Source organism: Ascaphus truei, chromosome 2 (assembly GCF_040206685.1).
Source record: "Ascaphus truei isolate aAscTru1 chromosome 2, aAscTru1.hap1, whole genome shotgun sequence".
NCBI classification, from domain to species: Eukaryota; Metazoa; Chordata; class Amphibia; order Anura; family Ascaphidae; genus Ascaphus; species Ascaphus truei.
This window is the reverse complement of record NC_134484.1, coordinates 381,715,471-381,731,816: the sequence shown is the minus strand read 5'-3', so window position 1 is coordinate 381,731,816 and position 16,346 is coordinate 381,715,471. Positions and strand designations below refer to the sequence as shown.

The 16,346-nt window shown below is 41.5% G+C and overlaps 1 protein-coding gene across 11 annotated transcripts in view; it reads left to right on the top strand.

The window, feature by feature from the left end:
• Positions 1-3,112: 3,112 nt before the first annotated feature.
• The window catches only part of ABCB5 (ATP binding cassette subfamily B member 5), a 170,422-nt gene continuing 157,188 nt past the window's right edge, over positions 3,113-16,346 (top strand). For 2 of the 11 annotated variants that reach the window (XM_075587168.1, XM_075587158.1), the window contains exons 1-3: positions 3,113-3,169; positions 5,106-5,135; positions 9,845-9,942. The gene's annotated coding sequence lies outside the window, so the exon portion shown is untranslated. Of the gene's footprint in view, positions 3,170-3,278; positions 3,580-4,990; positions 5,136-9,844; positions 9,943-16,236; positions 16,260-16,346 lie in introns of those variants that run through there. The other 9 variants (XM_075587161.1, XM_075587159.1, XM_075587162.1 and 6 more) reach the window with 9 other exon arrangements.

Genomic DNA, 16,346 nt, shown 5'->3' with positions numbered 1-16,346 from the left:
CTTTTCAATATACAAAGAAAAAGAAATGCATACACTCTGTACTACATACAAAACCACAATGAAACGTGCTAATCTATTATAACACTGAAAAATAATAGTACAGATGTAGCCATGTTTAAAAATGGTATACAGTTCTCTCTCATGCTGGCAGTAAACCTGGTAAGTATACAGGATTGCCAGCATCAATCATGGAGGTTTGCCCTCACACCCTGGTGAGGTGTCATATGTACACCAGGGGAGTAGTAACATACTTGGTGTCCACTGTTAGTGACACAAGAGGTGTGGCTATTCCCTAAGTTATATAAGACACAGCACTGCCAAAAGTTAGTGTCTCTACTAGTAGTTGGAGTGTATGGTTCTATAGTAAGCAGTTTAAGGTTAATCAAGTTCTGCAGCAGTAAGGCTGGCAGGCCCAGAGAGAGTGTCTACACTGTGTCCAGGGACCTGGCACAGGTGGTGATATCCCTAAGGGGAGAGGTGATCTAACTCGATTGGGAGGACAGATTCTTCTAAAAGTCAGGGCTGTGGAAGAATGAGCGGCTAAGCTGACCGCTGCGAGGGGCAGTCTGCCTGAACCATGCCAATAAAGATGCCCTTATTCATCAAAACCCTCATGTGTGAGTGTGGAGTTACTCAGCAGAGGAAGGCACACAGAAGGAGTTCCTCATCAGAACCATCTACCTGCGGATGCAGAGATGCTGCTGAGGTGGAGGGCTGCACTGGATGTAGGTAGGACTCAAAGCACACTACCTCAGCTGTCTGTCTTGATTGATATCCCCACTACCATCATGCTGGAGACTCAGGAGTCCTGTAGCCAACAGGTGCACCACCAGACACATCCATGTAATGGGGACCGGTTAGACCACAGGGGCCAATCTGAGATTGGGTGGGTCAAGGGGGGTCCAGAAAAACCATTACACAGATATAAAAGACCAGTCCATCTGCTTTGGATCAGAATCCCTAATTAGGGAAGGCAACCTAGGAAGGCTGTAATGTTCTTCTCACAAAACCAATAGACAAAATGTACTTAGCAGTAAAAAAGTCCTCCATGGCGCCAAATAACTCCTCTGGAAGTGTGATAAAGATGACAATCTATGGTTAAAGTTGCCCTTAATGCTATAATAGCAATTGGCAGCTGTAGCTGCTTAGGCCAGGTCCATTGTGCCTTCGCCCGTGCGGAGGCGTGAGCGGCCGTGACGTCACCCGCTTGAAGCGGGTGTGTTTTTTGGCCATTGTACGCACGCTGTCCATGGGCGTGACTAGGGGCATGCCAGTGATGTCATGGAGCTGGTTTGCTCTCATTGGGCGACCGCTCACTTGACCTGTCTGTCGCGCTGAGAAATCGGTTTAGCTGATTTCTCACGCAACACGCGCCCCCTCCTGCTTCCGCGCGGATGCGCTCGCGCGCCTCATGGACGTGAACACTGCTTTAAGACAGTCTCTTCGCTCAGCGTGCGGATGCCTCCACATGGTCTTCAGTACCATGGCTCCATGTAGCTGCAATAAACACAGAAAAGCACACCGCGCAGTAACGTTCAAATCTGTTAGCTCATACAGAAATTTACTCAAACTAACAATAATTTTGATGAAGGAGCATTTTAAGACACAAAAAAAAGAGCTATTGGATCTATAACCTTAGACATTTACCCCCAATGGTTTAAATCTAGACTTTGATTTGGGGTATTTTTAAGGACTGTTTTAATATACATATATATAAATAGTATACAGTAGGTCACTGGAAAATACTTTCTGCTCATTGATATATGATGTACTTGGTTCTAGTAACTGTCTATTCCAGTGAGTAGAGTGAGTGAGTTCCAGTGAGAATATTCGGTGCAACTAATGCTAAGTAAAATAGGACTTCATTAGTACATGCAGTTTCCACCATGTTTGTCAACTAGCCCACAAACATCTTTTGTGACAGCAATCTATTTAAAGGCAATGCCCTCGCACAACACTTTAATCATTGACCAAGAAAGGAGGTTGAGGATGGGCTACAGCTTATGAAGACAGAACAAAAAGAAGATTTTTTTTAAACAAATATCCCCGGACTGATTAATCTACAATCAAGACAGGATGGTTGGCTTAAAACAAGATTGAGGATGTTTCACCAGGCATGGATACCTTCGGACTGGATTTAGATGAACACACCCACAGTCCCTATAAGACAAACCCACCACATCATATATATTTTGTGTTTTAGATTTATAGGAGGACTCATTTTTGTCTTTTTTATGACTCATTTTTATTGTGTTTTTCTCTCTCAATTTGAGCCACCAAGAGGCATAGAGTTGTTTGTTTTTATGGTGGGCATTGTCTTATGAGATTTACAGTTTGGGTTAGTTCCAGGCGGTCTGGGGATTTGAAAATCATGGAGGACCACTACATGTAGGAGTTACTATAAGTAGTCTTTTTTACCCATTGACCCATTCCGTGCCAAAGGCTCTTCTTGAGCCAATGTTGTAATAACCAATGTTGTAATAATTATTCCACTAGGGGAATTTAGGTCTGTTAGGAGTATAGGGGTTGGTTCCCGAGGGAGGGTGGATTGTAAAATTCATTGCATGCCACAGCAGTAAGAAATACTTTAATAGCCTATACAGAGCTGTCAAGGGTTCCTCACTTTGGAGCATGAGATTGGACCTCACACACACATTTTGTGAGGTCCCTCCTCATCTCTGGGGCAGGGGAATTAGCATCTTCTTGGGGTAAGGTTTATGACGTAGGGGCAATGGTTGGTGACATGGAGGAATGGATGTCTGTAATGTCAGGGTAAAGTAAGTGACATTTGAAGTGGGGTTTTGTTCAAACTCTCTAGCTGCAGGGCGCTGCAAAAGCTAGCTTAATGTCAGGAACATCCCTGACACACATATCTAGTACTCTGCTTCTGTCTGCTCTGGGTTTCCCTCTATCTGCTCCTCTTGGTTCTCCTGTGTTTCCTTGTCTTCTATCTTTGTCTGCCTTTATAGTTTTCTGTCTTCTGTTTCACCTTGAAGCGTGAGCTTGCAGGGACTGAGTGTTTCATTAATTTTAATTTTTAACTAGTATCAGTTGGTTGGAGGTTGGTGGCCCCTCCTCCCTGGGTTTAAGCTCACCCCTCCCCACTTTTTAAGCAGCAGGTTTTTCCATGTACCTGGACAGGACAGAATCTTCTCCCTCCACTGCAGAGGTAAATGAGAATTTTAATAGTTAGTGTTAGGACCTGCATACTGGTCATGCTATGACGTGGCTACAGGCTTATAACCAGGACATAGCTTTAGCCCAGGCAGCCCGGGCCCGGGTTGCCCACTCATGGCTGCAGACAGGGGGAGAGCTGGGACATTTGGCCCAGCCATCTAGCCGACGACCACAGAAGTCAGGGCCCCCTTCCTACTCCAGACCCCTAACAGCCGCTTGCCGGCAGGCCCACTCCTTTGCTCACATAAAAGCTGGATCGGCAGCTGTGAGCGGCGGGGAGGGGGAGGGAAATTCCAGACAGAAGAGACGAGGGCCGAACTGAGGCAGAGAGCTGCAGAGCTCTGCCCACCCCATGTCTCCATGACATCAGGGGGAAGAGTTACTATGTGTTGCTGAGGGAAGGTATGCTGTGTGTGTCAATTTGCTGTGCTTGTGTGTCAGTTTGTTGTGTGTATTTGTGTGTCAGTTTGCTATGTGTGTTTGTGTCAGTTTGTTGTGCATGAGTGTGTCTGTCAATTTGCTGTGTGTGTTTCAGTCTGTCACTTTGGTTCAGTGGGTCAGTATGCTGTGTGTGTTTGTGTGTAAATGTGTCAGTTACAGTTTGCTCTGTTAGTGTGCTATTTGTGATTCTGTGCCTGTCAGTGTGCTGTGTGTGCATCAGTATCTATCAATGTACTGAGTGTCTGTCAGTGTGCTGTGTTAACCTCAGTGTCTGTCAGTGTGCCTCAGTGTGCTGTGTGTGGTGTGCTGTGTGTGCCTCAGTATCTATCAATGTACTGAGTGTCTGTCAGTGTGCTGTGTTAACCTCAGTGTCTGTCAGTGTGCCTCAGTGTGCTGTGTGTGGTGTGCTGTGTGTGCGTCAATATCTATCAATGTACTGAGTGTCTGTCAGTGTGCTGTGTTAACCTCAGTGTCTGTCAGTGTGCCTCAGTGTGCTGTGTGTGGTGTGCTTTGTGTGCCTCAGTATTTATCAATGTACTGAGTGTCTGTCAGTGTGCTGTGTTAACCTCAGTGTCTGTCAGTGTGCATCAGTGTGCTGTGTGTGGTGTGTTGTGTGTGCCTCAGTGTCTGTCAGTGTGCTGGGTGTGGCTCAGTGCAAGCAATTGAGGTAACACATGATAACAATCTTTTTATTAGAGCATTTTTAAAATAGTTTGTCATTCTTTACACAGTTGTCTATAGTTAACGGTATTAAAAGAAGTTACTGTGCAGTATACTGTACACCAGTGTTTTTCAACTACTTGTGTGTGTGTGGTGTGTGGGGTGCGGGGAGAGGGAGGTTATTGTAGTGTGCATGTAGGTGGTTATTCTATTTTGTGAATTGTGGGGGGGGGGGGTACTGTATTGTAGGGCGGAATTGTATGTGTGTGGGGGAAAATGAGGGGGGGGGCAAGGGGGTGAAGGGGGAATGAATGTGAGGAGGAGAGGATGGATACTGAGTGATAGCCAAGGAGGGGAGGGGGGGAGTGTGAGAGGAAAAGGGGTTAGTAAGGGAGGGGGTGTAAGACATGGGAGAGAAATACATGAGGAGAAAAGGGTGAATAGAGGAGAGTGAGGAGGTGTAAAAGAGGAGGAGGGGGGGGGGGCTTGCAGGACTGCCAACAAGAGTTTAACTAAATGACCCTTACTCATGAGAATACAAACATTGAAGTATTTAACTATGTATTTTGTCACATTGGATGTAGCATTGGGTATTAATGTTTTGTGTTGTATTGAGGAAGATTCTTTATGACTGTACAAGAGGTGGGTCCTATTCTGTGAGCACTCAGACACTGTGTGATTTCCTGAATGTGCAGATACAGTAATAGTGGAAGTGCTGCAGAACAGGCATCTTGTCCTTACTTCACCTCTGCAGATAATGTACAATCAATTATACAATATTATCTTCCCCAGTTCTGAGACATTATTTTTAATTTCCTTTTCTGAAGAGGGAAGATCCAACTCATCTGCTGCTACAGGTCAGTAATTCTGTACATTTTAATATTAGCCTTTTTAATGGACACCCAGGTTTTCTTTCTGATAGTTATCTTATTATTTTAGGGAGTTTTAAACTTATGAATTACTAACCAATGTTGAATGTATTATAGTCACCAATGTGACTGCCAGTGAATGTATGACTTATTTTACTTAAATCATCATATGTTTGATAGATGTTCTAGTGTGAAGTAACTGAGGTAGATTCTAGGGTGTATTGTATGTATCTAGTAATGTCACTGTTTTCAACATGTTGAATTTACTGACTTCCTTTTTTCTATATCTACGTGTAATGTAATTCACAGTTGCTTTTGTAATGAAAATCTGATTTTGCTCTGCATTTGTAGTACACGGCAACAGATAACATACAGTAGGACATAATTCGTTTCCTAAAACTTCAAAGATATCTTAGCCCCGCTCAGTTATTATGTTCCTTGGTGCAGTTTGTACCTCTGTGTAACTGTTCTATTTGTCCCATAAGGTGTCTCATGCTCCAGATAATTCTACCCATTAAATGCTCACATCAAAGAATTGCTTTATAAATATACTTCATAAATCGTAGCCTTTGCTGTGCTTTGCAATGTATCACCCTCTGGTAGTAAATAATTAAACAAAGTTTAATCAGAGTTTGCCAATTTACACAGTGCTGTACATGGTAAATTAACCCAAGTCCCTTCACATCCTCAATCTGCCTGAAGAATAAACCTTTGCAAGTTTGCACTTATTTTAAACAGGAGTTAGCTATTAGAGACATCCTTTCACTCTTACTGTGCTTTGTCCATGCTGTATATACACTAATTCAGTGGTTAAATGTATAATTAGTGTGATTTATTTTGCTTTAGTGCCATTGTATGTTTGTTATTTGTCCAGGTGAATCTTGGTTTGAAGAAGCAATCCATACCAAGGGTTGAAGCTGCAAACTGATTTGTCTGTATTTGACCTTTTATTTTTTCATTCACTTTAATTCAATTGAATTTGAGATCATTTGTGTGCACAACCTATGCACTTTCACATCACTCAATATTTTATTTTTCAAGTTTAATATCACGGAATAGATTTATGCGCTACTTCATACCACCTTTTTTGCTCTGTTTGTTATTTAGAAGCTTGTACAGCAATTTAAATGGCACAGCCATGATACAAGTTTACAAAAATGGCAGCTGTTCCCCGCAGTTGATTAACATCTCTAAATGTAATGACATGAGTCACATGGAGAAAATATCATGTTTAAGGACACAGATCATGAATATGTCTGGTTATTAATTGCCCTGCAATATCATGAACAACAGGACCCCTTCTCTTTAAGTGGTGATTCCAATCTTGCAATTCTAAAGGTTAAGAATTAGTAACTATAAAAATAATCATTCTGGATCAGCACTCTAAAAGTAAATGAAAGAATTACATTTTCCTTTTGGTCTCACCAAGTAATGTATCAAAAAAGGTGCCAGGAGGCCTTGAAACGTTGCTCTATTGTGCACATACAGTATAACAGTGGTTTTCCTTTGCCTGTGTGCTGATAATTCGTGTGTATTTCTATTTTTTTGTATACATTAAAGAAGATACTTGGGGAGACCAAAAGAAAAACATAATTCTTTAATTTTCTTTGATTTACTTTCTGTGCACTGATCCTGTATGGTTTGTGTATAGTTGTATGCATCTTGCAGTATACTGTAAATGCAGAATCATAGCACCTCCATCTAAATTATAGTGACGGGGTGAGTACTTGTTCGTTCTAATTTTGTATGAATTAGTTACTAAAATAACTATTTTTGGGTTTATATATATATATAGCAGAAAATAGCCGTGTTAGTCCAATTGCGATAGTGCTCAATAAATGAGTTCTTCAGTATTAGGTGATACCTTTTTATTGGACTAACAATCTATGTCATAGGACAAGCTTTCGAGAGTTATCCTCTCTTCTTCAGGTCAAGCAATACATAAAGGGGTATTGCAGACCTGAAGAAGAGAGGATAACTCTCGAAAGCTTGTCCTATGACATAAATTGTTAGTCCAATAAAAAAGGTATCACCTAATACTGAAGAACTCATTTATTCTGCACTATATATATATAACCTTAATGACAGTGGTGATTACCTAGTCTAGTCTCAAACCTGCTTTGCAATTAAGACCAATCTCACACTGATGATACCCATCAAGGTTGAAACATGTATGTGAGTGGGTCTAATGGCTTTGCATCTCATCCCAGCCTCTGTCTAAAAGCTGTGTTTAAACTTGAGGATTGACTTGTGTAATATGAGCTTGAGACAAAAGGTGGCACTGAGTGCTCATTTGCATGTAATTTCTCCAGAATCCTTTGCTGCAGTGGAAGAGCTGTATGCTGGGTGACAATGGGGAAAGACAGGGTTGCAGACCTGTCTAAGACATGCAAATGAACATACAGTAATATTTACAGTTGCTTTATATATATATATATATATATAATATTATATTTTTGCAGTATTGTCCATTCATTTACGTACATAGAATAACTTAGTTCCTCAATATTAATTTGGGAAGGCCTCACCAAGACAGATAGTGGGCATCTGATGACATGTAAAACAATTCTGCTTTAGAGTGCAAGTGTAGAAACCAAGTTAAATTTCCTCAGATGCTGACATCAGACTCTAAAATATAGTTTTGAATAAAGCCTAACTATGACAAAAAAAAGTTTAATAATTTACTACCAGAGGGTAACACATTGCAAAGAACAGCAAAGGATAAGATGTATTAAATATTTTTATAAGGCAAATCTTTGATGTGAGCAATCACATTTAATGGGATTAATTAGCTGGAGCATGAGAAACCTAATCGGACCAATAAAACAGTTACACAGAGGTACAGACTGCATAATCTGTCTGTGTGTTTTATAGTACATAAATATGTTCCAACTTTAAAATCCTATGTTAGGGAAAGTATTAAATAAACTAAGGGGCCCATGCTATAAGCGTTCATAAAAATACTCGCCGGGCCATTTAATTTGCCTTTTTTTAGCGTTGCTACCACAGTATTCAGAAAGCCTCGATTACCTGTGATAGTAAAATTCCCAAAACGGGCTAGTAGCTGGCGACGTGATGATCGCCTCTCGGAAAAAGCCTTATCCAGCGATTTCTTTCAGCTCCAGAAAGAGCTGCACAGAGAGAGCCGCCTCTCCCGAAATTAATGTTTTTTAATAAAAATTGTTATACTAGTGTAGATGAGCAGGGGGTGTCTGGAGTAGAACTGTGTTGATTTCAGGTCCGGGGAACCCCTTTTTCCCGAGATACAGGCCCCGTTATGGATGTCGGTATCTCCTATGCATTTTATTCCGACGTTCACGTAATGCTGGACATTTAAGTGCAAAGTAGATACCGGCACCCCATAATGGGGCCTGCATCTCTGGAAGCAGGGGGTCCCCTGACATCAAATCAACGCGGTTCTGCTCCGGAGATTCCCTGCTCATCTTCACTAGTATTAACATTTATATTAAAACAGCTGCTACCTTCAATAAACCTTAAAAACACAATAACACTAATACCCACCTCTACCCCCACATGATTGATACCAGAGGCCGCGGGCATCCGGGGGCCCTCAGGTGGTCTCCGCGGGAGTTTGGGGGCTCTCGGGTGGTTCTTGCGGGTGTCTGAGGGCCCCCGTGTGGTCCCCGTGGGTATCTGGGGGCTTTCAGGTGGTCCCCACGTGTTCCCACTTGCCTGCGGTACCAATCCTGTGGGAAAAAAAATGTGCAATACATTGAAATAAATACACCTCTCTCCTCTTTCCCCCAACAGTGCAGTGCAGTAATGGGCAAAATAACTATTATCCAGATATGGAAAATAGTGCATTTGCCCATTATAAAAGAAAACATTAGCCAGCATAAATACAGTAAATAAACCTTTCAACTTACCCCTGCCATCATGAAGAGCAACGTCATCAGCATGCTGCAGGTCCATGTCCTCTGATTCCAGCAAGAATTCATGAAAATATATAATCTAATGGCCCCTAAACCCTTAATCACCGTAGCGGTTAATAACCGCTATAGTAATTAAGGTGTTAACCCACCCTGCCCCGCATCCACCTGGGAGGCCAAACAACCCACCCCGGGACCACTATACCCACCCTATACCCATTGATTGGCATAGTTTTAAATCATACCCATATAATATGGGCATGATAAGCCACTATAGCAGTCATTGGTCACCCTAATAAAAAAGCATGAAGGCCAAAAATATACAATAATATAAGATATGCACAAGCACCTAAACACCCCAATTCAAGAAATAAAGCGCGAGCCAACCAATTAAATAAATAAAAGCACTTCCCAACCAATCAATTTAATAAATAAAAGCACTAGCCAACCAATCAATTTAATAACTAAAAGCACTATCCAACAAAACAATTAATTAATTTAAACAAGAAGCCAACAAAATAAATAATTAATTTAAAATGCTAACCAATCCTAAAATGTACTAAAAACAAGCCATTCGTATTCCAAACAATTGAATCCAAACAAAAAAAACAAATAGAAAAAATTACAATCAGTTCAAAAGAAGCATTTGCCAAAAAATGCATTGGCTGTCACTGTATTTATATGTACCCTGGCACAGATTAATACATTATCAGTCAATGGGAAATCACAAACATAAAAAGAAAGAAATACAATGAAAAAACCTGAAAAAAGACATTTACATACATTCAATATTTCTCTTACCTTTAGCAGTCTTCACACTTCGAATCCCATTGTATCTGCATGCTCTCCTACTGCGACATCATCGTCCGCAATCCAACACCATCAACCTTGAAGACCAGCTTCAGGTAAAAAAAAAATCTTCTTTCTTTTATCTTCTATCATTTCTTCATGTCATTATTTTCTTCTTTTCTTTAATCTTTTTTCTTCATCTGTCAATCCAAAGTCCCATGGTAAATCCAGAACAGGATATTCTCTCGTCGGCTTCTTGAGGTTAAATGAGACGTTCAAGCCTTATATATGGCCTGTGATGTCACATTTTATGGTCAGGTGGTACAGCTCCAATTCGATTTTTTAAGGATGTGATGTCATCTCCAAGGAATGTATGTCACATCCTTAAAAGCACATGGCTATATCACATTGTATTACAGTTGTTTTTTTTATTATTTAAAACCAGAGACATAACATAAAACACAGACAAAGCTCAGTGCACATCCAGAAAAACTTATATACGGTACAGTGCCTAAATATACATGTATAAATAACTAATAAATAAAATGGTCTTTTAGTTTAACATTTTGGCCAAATTATTGTAAGCCCTTGATCCAACTGCACGGCAGACCACGTTTCAAGGGTCCCTACACTAATATAGATTCTTAATAACCTGTGCATTGCCAGGAAGAATGACTTATAATAGATCTGTCAATATTAGTTGCAAAAGTTCTAAGTCCGATTGAAGCTTTTATTAACCTGTACATTACCAGGAAAAGCACTCTGTAATAGATTTGTCACAATCACACTGTAAGCAGGCAAGTTCCCTGAGAGTGGGAGATGCCATAGAGTGAGCTTTTAACCATTTAAATGTGGGAGGGAGGGAGTGAGCTTCAATTAGGTAGGAGGTTGCCACCCTCCAATCAGCTAAGACTAGCTGAACAAAAATTATAAAACATACAGAACACCTACAAGCTCATATTGAACCCCCAAAATACCCACAACATATATATATATATATATATATATATATATATACAGTAGCGACATCTTTTATTGCACTAAATGCCGGCGGCATGCCGGGATCTACCCCAGCTGCCGCCAGTAATAACCGCGCGCTGCCGTGTTTCCCCCACGCACCCCCCCTCCACTTCGCGCGCAATTTACCCCCCCTTCCCGACCCCGAACCCGACTTCTGCTCTGCCCCTCTGCTTCCCCGCACCCCTGCTTACCTTAATTTGATCTCCAGGGGTGTCGGGGAAGCCTCGGGAAGCCGGGGAAGACGGGGAAGCCGGGCGCGCATGTGACTGTGACGTCACAGTGCGCCGCCACGCGCCGCGGCTACCCGCTTCCCAGACGCATGCAGCCGGCGGCTTTTACTCGAATAAAAGCTGCCGCTGCTGTATATATAAAAGCATATAAGTTTCACTGAGGAGTGCTACTGAGCATGGCAATATATATATATTTAAAACCAGAGACATAACATAAAACACAGACAAAGCTCAGTGCACATCCAGAAAAACTTATATACAGTACAGTGCCTAAATATACATGTATAAAAAACTAATAAATAAAATGGTCTTTTAGTTTAACATTTTGGCCAAATTGTTGTAAGCCCTTGAGCCAACTGCACGGCAGACCACGTTTCAAGGGTCCCTACACTAATATAGATTCTTAATAACCTGTGCATTGCCAGGAAGAATGATTTATAATAGATCTGTCAATATTAGTTGCAAATGTTCTAAGTCTGATTGAAGCTTTTATTAACCTGTACATTACCAGGAAAAGCACTCTGTAATAGATTTGTCACAATCACACTGTAAGCAGGCAAGTTCCCCTGAGAGTGGGAGATGCCATGGAGTGAGATTTTAATCATTTAAATGTGGGAGGGAGTGAGCTTCAATTAGGTAGGAGGTTGCCACCCTCCAATCAGCTAAGACTAGCTGAACAAGAATTATAAAACATACAGAACACCTACAAGCTCATATTGAACCCCCAAAATACCCACAACATATATATAAGCATATAAGTTTCACAGAAGAGTGCTACTGAGCATGGCAATATATATATTTAAAACCAGAGACATAACATAAAACACAGACAAAGCTCAGTGCACATCCAGAAAAACTTATATACGGTACAGTGCATAAATATATTGTGGGTATTTTGGGGGTTCAATATGAGCTTGTAGGTGTTCTGTATGTTTTTTTTATTAGCATGACCATTAACTGCTATAGTGGCTTATCATGCCAATATTATATGGATATTATGTACCACTATGCCAATCAATGGGTATAGGGTGGGTATAGTGGTCCCGCGGTGGGTGGTTCAGTCTCCCAGGAGGGTAGCGGGGGATGGTGGGTTACCCCTTAATAAATATAGCGGTTATTAACCGCTAAGGAGATTAACGGGCTAGAGGCCATTAGATTGTATTTTTCATGTATTCTTGCTGGCATCGGAGGACATGGACCTGCAGTATGCTGAGGAGGATGCCCTTCATGATGGCAGGGGTAAGTAGAAAGGTTTTTTTTTAGTTTATTTATGCTGACTGGCTAATGTTTTATTTTACAATGGGCAAATGCACTATTATCCATATTTGGATAATAGTTATTTTGCTCATTACTGTACAGTATGTGTTGGGGGCGGGAGAAGGGGGTGTATTTATTTCAATGTATTGCACAATTTGTTTTGCCACAGGTTGGTACTGCAGTCAGCGGGGACCTGCGGGGACCACCCGAGGGCCCCAAGACACCTGTGGGGACCTCCAGAGGGTCCCCAGACACCAGCGGGGACCATCTGAGGGCCCCCAGACATCCGCAGGGACCACTTGAGGACCCCCGGACACCTTATCGCCACTCATCTGCTGATTTTGTTTATGCTGGCTGACGTTTTAAGCGATTCATGCCTTTATCGCCCACTTATCAAGGCTTACTGGATAGCAAGAGGCATTTTGGCCGATAAGTGTTTGATAAGTGGCTTATGAACGCTTATAGCATAGGCCTCTATATCTTTTATCCTGTTCAGTTTAGTAGGCTTTCCTTCCTCTTCTTTTTCTAGTATGTGGCTTGCCATTTCTTTCCCCTTATTTTTTTCTTTTCATTTTCCTTTTTTCCTTATCTTTTTCTTCCTTTCCCCTGTATTGCATTGTCGAGTCATCATTCTGCCTGCAAAGAATCTGCTCTTAATCTTGAACTTTTTATTTTCCACCGTCTTGACTTTTTCGCCTTAATGGAAATATGGATATCCCCTTCTAAATCTGCTACTCCCACTGCTTTTATCTCTTCTGACTCTCTCTTCCACCCCATCCCTCACCCCCTTGAGTCCAGGAGGATTGGAGGGGGGTGGGTTGGTATCCTACTCTCCTTCCACCTGCTTTGTCCCTCTCTTCATTTCCTACATTTGAATTCCATCTTTCATTGTTTTCTGGTCCTACTTGAATTACTTTTATCATATACCGGCTCCCAGGTCATCTCCTCACTTGTCTTGATGATATTGATTCTCTGCTCTCAATAATTTTTCCCTCTATTTCTCCCTTGGTCTTTCTCAGCGACTTCTCCATCTTGAGCTTCCCGCTGTTACTTCTTTGTTAATACCTCTTCGCTTGACAAAGATCTTAGGTGAAACTATTGACTCTGGAACCTCAGCTTATTCCAGTAATACGGAACTCCCAGTGAAAGACTCCTTCGGCAGCAGGGTCATAGCAGAAGTTAACAGCTGAGTATAAGGGGAATCACCAACACTCATGAGTGTGTGACAAGTACCCTCACGGGTGTCGGGAAGTGTTAAGTCATGATCCTGGCTTGATATACTCCTATTTTCCTGCCCACCAGCAGGCCGTTATAATATCTTGAAAAAGGAAACTAAAGTGCGCAACTACAACCAACTAAAAATTGTGATAAAGACATATGTCAGCAATATCCAAAACAGTAATATAGTACCCTATACCTTAAACAAACGTGCAAAGGTGAAAGTGAATGGTATTAAATCATACAAAACCGTGAGTAATCTCATTGGGCGTATGCAGCTGTATATAGAGGGTAGCTCAGCACCCTCACGTGACTAGAGAAACAAAGACAAAAACAACAGCGCAAAAACGCAATAGTGAAGTATATCAACACAATTTAAAATTATAAAAGGGGTAAGTATTCTGCGTACATCTGGATAATAGGTAAATCGCAATTACGTGTACAATACACAAGATTACCACACAGCTAACACTGGATCTGCTGGCAGAACAGGATCCTAGGAGGTCTCTCAGGACCACTTACCAGAGGGATCCTCTTCTGCCAGTGTACCCAGTGTTAGCTGTGTGGTAATCTCGTGTATTGTACACGTAATTGCGATTGACCTATTATTCTGATGTACGCAGAATACTTACCCCTTTTTTAATTATAAATTGTGTTGATATACTTCACTATTGCGTTTTTGCGCTGATGTTTTTGATTCGTTATAATATCTTACCTGGTGTAGTGACACTGCAGAGACTCCCAGTAGTGTACTGTAGGGAGCCAGCCAGCAGTGCCACTAAGGGTTCTACAACATCCCTGTGAGCCTCATATCCGCATAGGAGGTCAAGAATATTGTGAGTTAGTCACCAGTGCTCCTGAGTGCTTTAGAAGCACACTCTGTGAGGATTCCTGTGGATACATCTAACAGAAGGAGCAGAAATCCAAGGAGAACAGAGCATTACAGACTGCTACTGACACATCAGCCACTTACACATGGCTGTGTGAGCGATATTATTTAATATTAAATCCAACACTCATTTTCATCACCCATTCCGGTCTTCCCCTTTTCCCCTGTCCCATCCCCACTCCCTCCCCCACCCCCATCCACTGTATCATTATCTATCTTAGAGGCTTTAAAGGCCCATTATTTAATTGTATCTCATATATATTATTATTTTTTTCTTGCGCTCAACACATTTTGTCTACATTTTTCTTAGGCGCGTCTATAGTAGGTGCGTATGGTGGTCCGTGCTGCTGGGAGTGACAGGTTGTATGTGTGTGTGTGTGTGTCATTTATTATATATTTTTAAAATTAAAAAAAGACACGTTGTTAAAAGAATAAAATATTTATTAACATTGTGCACACACACATACACATACACATACATACACACACATACACACAGTACATACATACATACATACACTGGCGGTAGCGGCGCAAAAACTTACTTTTTGAGTCTTCCCCTCTATCGCCCGGCTCCACGCTCACTGCCATGCGCGCGCGCAGCCCTAGACTACAATGGCTAACCACAGCCAACTATAACTGTTACGCGCACGGCACAGCAAGAGCGCCCACTATATTACGGCCTTATGCGCGTTCAGGGAATGTCTTTTGTCGGTTGAGCAGCATCAGAGATTGGGGCCAGTATACCTCCATTTTTTTGGTTTGTCCTGTGTCCTGTCTTTAACGAGGCACTATCTCTATTATAGAGCTGAGGTAACACCTTTACAATCTCCACTTGTAATACTATCACTCTGTGCAGGGAGTGCCCCAGCTATCTTTTGTCATTAAAAATAGGATATGGCAGAGGACTATGTGAGGGCACAAGCTAACAGACTATACAGCTGTGTAGATGGGATGTGTCACATTGTGTAAACACAGCGTGTAAAGTACTGTATAACATGTCACTGTATGTAAAGTGAATAGTAAATGGTTAATAAAGATTGATACATTCTTCTAAGACAGTGTCTAATGTATTTTCATTTACATGATTGGATTGAATAGCAGTCACAATGTATACAACTGTTGCAGATATGCAATGGCACCCGACAATTGAAGGAGTCAGGATTAAGGAATAGCCTGAGGATCTACATGGTAATTCGTAAACCTACTGTAGTGCCAACGAGTATTCTAAAACAAATCTGGGGCAATCATCAACAAGACCCACGTACATGCTGGGTACATGCTGGGTACATGCTGGGTACATGCTGGGTACACGCTGCAACATTTCAGTGACATTTATGCAGACAGACTAATGGGCCATCGGATTAACAGCAGGGGTACTTGGCAGTCCCATTCAATCTGAATGGGACTGCCAGGGACCCCTGCTGTGTTAATCCGATGGGCCACTAGTCTCTGCAGAAATGTCACTGAAATATTGCAGCATGTACCCAGCATGTACCTGGGTTTTGTTGGTGTTAGCCCCAGATTTTCCAAGGCAAGTTTAAGGCAAGTTTTAGAATACTCGTCTGAGCACCTGTAAGGTAGAAGGGCCATGTACAGAAAGTTAATTCCACTTAAAGGATAGTGTTAGCTACAGTATGTCACAATACAGCAGTAGACAGTCTCAACAAGCTACTGTATTTCCCATGGTAATCAGTATAAACCACCAAAGACTAGATTTTAATTGAGCACTTCCTTTTTGAGTTTCAGTTCCTCTTCTTCCAACATTTTTCACATGGGAAGAAGGAGAAGACACAAAATAGAGCACTACAGTATGTTTGTAAGTAATACAATTACTTTTTAGATACTCTTCTCTGTGTTCACTCACAAATGTCATTCTTGAATGAATTTATTTATAAAAATTAAT